At 49.1% G+C, this 3666-nt stretch overlaps 1 pseudogene; it reads right to left on the bottom strand.

Annotated features, from left to right (window-relative positions):
* Positions 1 to 3314: 3314 nt before the first annotated feature.
* Positions 3315 to 3466, bottom strand: LOC123072983 (uncharacterized; annotated as a pseudogene).
* Positions 3467 to 3666: the final 200 nt, after the last annotated feature.

Below are 3666 nucleotides of genomic sequence, written 5' to 3'. Positions count from 1 at the left end.
GGTGAAGTGGAGAGACGGTGGCGAAGTGGGTGAGGGATTTGGGGAGAAGTGGTGGCCGGTGGGAGGGAAATAGCGCGGGGGTTATGTCAAACGTAGCGGTAGCGCTGGTAGGAAAAACGTTCTATAGCTAAGTTAGCTATAGCGCTTTTCACAAAACACGCTACTGCTACAGCTATTTATTTTTCTTTTCTTTTCTTATTTCCTTTTCCCTTTCTATAACGGGAGTCTAAAAAACGCGTTGCTACTATATTATCAATAGCACCCGCTATGAACAAACGCTACTGCTATTTGTTTTCCTTTCTCCTTTTTCTATTCCTTACATTTTCATTTACTTTTTTGTCTGTTTTTCATTTCATTTTATTTCCATTAGCAGTAGCGCTTTTCGCGGAAAACGCGCTTCTACAATAGCCTTAGCGGTAGCGCCGTTTTTTTAAGGTCTCTCTAGTATTCATAGCATATCGACTTAGTAATAGGAATTTTAGTAGTAGCGCTTTTCGCAGCAGAAGCGCTACTACTACACCCATATCTGTACCGCGATTCACGCACACGCGCTACTGCTATGTAGCACTAGCGCCTCATTTTAACCAGCGCTACCGCTAAAGTTCTGTGTATAAGGTTTTCCATAGTAGTGTTACTCCTCCTTCCCCTAGTGCATAACAAAGGTCTAGCATAAGGAGAAGAAGGAGAAACGAGCCACACGACAATAGTCGGGATTCTTCGTCCTCTCTCATATATGGTGGACACTCCCTCACTGATTTTTCGACTGTCGGTGATGGTCGTTACTCCTCCTTCCCCTAGTGCATAACAAAGGTCTAGCAGAAGGAGAAGAAGGAGAAACGACCTCCACGACAACAGTCGGGTTTCTTATTCTCTCAACAGACTTAAAGTCAACCCGAAATGTTGTTTAATTATCTTTCTAGAAAATCCGGAAAACTCGATATTTCCTACATATTCTACCACTGGTCATGCCGCATGAACTTTGCTAGAAAGGACATATCGAGCGCCTGAAATTTGTGGGAATGGAAAATAATCGACACTCCGGCAAAACACAGGCAACTTGGAGGTGTTTGGCTGGTCATCACATTGTCACAACTACTCACCTACTACTCTACTACATCTATCAAAACATCTACATCATCATCGAGATGGGGATTTGGCTGGTCTCACCTCAAGGTCGGAGGGGGTCAGTGACGAGGACAACGGCGGCCGGGATGATGCAGGCGCTCCTTGATTTCTAGAAAAAACAAAATATAAACAAAAAAATTATTAGGACTTAGTGAAATCATATGTCTAAAACAAAAACAAATTTGTAAAACCTAGTTCTAACCCTAATAATTTCTAAAACCTTGTTCTAACCCTAAAAATTGAAAATACCTATACATTTACTAAAAATTCCCTAGTTCTAGCCCTAACATCTATCCATCCATCCATCTATCTATATATCCATCCATTCATTTGTCTATCTATACAATATATCAAAAATACCATAGTTCTAACCATCTATCTATTCATCTATATATCCATCTGTGTATGCATGCAATGCAAGAGGGATCGGAGGGAGGGAGAGGGCTAGGAGGGAGAGAGGGATGGAGGGAGAGCGGGAGGGAGAAGGGCGAGGGGAGATGGAGGGAGAGGCGGCAGCGGGCGATGGAGGGAGAGGGGGAGGTCGCATGGAGGGAGGCGGCAGCGGGCGGCGGTAGGACGAAAGTGCATGGGAAGAAAGGGAGTGTTCGGGCCGGCGCACGGGGGGAGGATAAGGTATCAATAATAGTAGAGTTGGCTGCCCGCCCAACGCTACTGCTAAGTCCCTAGTAGTAGCGCTGGTCTCAGCCAACCGCTACTACTACGTGTAGCCCCTTCAGTTGGCCATGGGACCACTTAGTAGTAGCGCTGCATGGTGGCCCAGCGCTATTGATACTTTGTTACCTGTACCGATTTCTGCTGCCTAGCGCTACTACTAAGTATCAGTAGCGCTAGCCACGTAACCCACGCTACTACTGATGTCCTACCTATAAGCATTCCCCTAGTAGTGCAACCATCTCTTCACCGCCTTGAGCTTGAGGAAGGAGGGCCGGCGGCCTGGCGTCGCGGGCAGCCCGAGCTCTTCCTTCTTGCCGCTGTCCAGCGCTGGCACACGAACGGCGGCCATCAGAACCCCGGTGCAGTGGGAGAGCACGCCAACCTCTTCATCCAAGAGGGCGTTGAGCCCCGAGACAGAGCAGAGCATCCTCGGCACCATATAGAGAAATCCAACATTGTTTTAACCACGAAATTAGATCAAGCAACAGAGAACAAATCACATAGATTCCCACTTCTATACCTTGCACTGTCGGCTGCTTCCTTGACGTCAACCACACCTCGGCCAGCTCATGGAGTCCAGCCGCCGCCGCCGCCCTAGATGCTGGTTGCTGCTCCCCTCCTCCTCCTCCGCTGCCCAAGATGCCGAGTCGCGATCGAGGCCGCGCTCCTCAGCTCGAGGTCCTCCTGCTGAGGCCGGATCGAGGCCGTGCTCGTCGAGGCCGACCATGGGGTGGCCGCATCTGGGACACCACGTGAGACGGACGAGGTGCTACTGGCTGCTGCCCTTCTCTCTCCCTATCGTCCTCTCTCTCCTAGGCGGCGACAGCGGCATGGAACCCTCGATCCAATCTGTTGCCCACCATTGCCGTCGGGTGACCCACGCGCAAGCAATGGGAAGGCGAGGAGGAGGAAGAGGTGGGGCGGTGGAGGAGAAACGATTGGCGACGGGGACCTAGGACGCAGAAGGAGGAGGAGGAGGTGGGAGGGAGCATTGCGGCGGATGAGGGAGGGAGGAGTGAGCGGCGTGGGGGCTGTGGATTGGGGCTAGGGTTCACACTTTCTTTTCCCTGCTGCCCGACTACGCGTTCGATGCTTTTTTGTTTCCTCTCGCCGCTTGCTGTGGCGCTCGCGCTCACGCACTGTTCATAGATGACGTGGATGCCTTGGTTGTGCCTACCAACCCCTTCATGTTTATATGGTAAATCACGACTCGATGCCTCTCTCAGTGACCATGAAGATTAGGTAGACATGCAAACTTCTGAAAGAAAAACATCAGCATTCCTAATTCCATTTTAAGCAAGAGGCCTTCAGTTGGTCTCTACAACTTTGAAGATGATTGGCCTTCAGACCTTGGCCAGCAGTCTTGAATTTTGAACCGAAATATGATGAATACTTTTATCTGTTCCAAGCAAAAACTAACATGGACAAATCAAAATTATAAGTTGCATAATGAGTAAAACCAAGCAAATTCTCATTTTTAGTAGAAATTTAAAATTTTGATTATTTAATTCGTAGGCCCTTGCCCTCTCCAAGGAGAGGGAGCCTTTGCACAAATTCTCAGTGACCCGTGAGGGCCAAAGAGGGAGTTTGGAAATAGTTTTCAACCAGCAATTGACGCGCCTCGGTATTACCTCACTAGGTGCGTCATTGCCCCAAGCGCAAAAATGCCCATTTCCATACGCCCATGGTCCGTTCTTATACCTAGCTCCCCCTTGCCACCTGCCTCAGTTACCGAGGTGGGACTAATCAGACTACCAACAAACAAATTAAGAGCATCTCCAACAACCGCGGTAAATAAGCGTCGCGCCACAAATTTGCCCTTTTTAGCACGCGCGCAATATTTAGAGGGGCTCCAGCGGTCGCGCA

Source organism: Triticum aestivum, chromosome 3B (assembly GCF_018294505.1).
Source record: "Triticum aestivum cultivar Chinese Spring chromosome 3B, IWGSC CS RefSeq v2.1, whole genome shotgun sequence".
Lineage (NCBI taxonomy): Eukaryota > Viridiplantae > Streptophyta > Magnoliopsida > Poales > Poaceae > Triticum > Triticum aestivum.
Note: the sequence above shows the minus strand (reverse complement) of the source record. Positions and strands in the feature narration are given on the sequence as shown.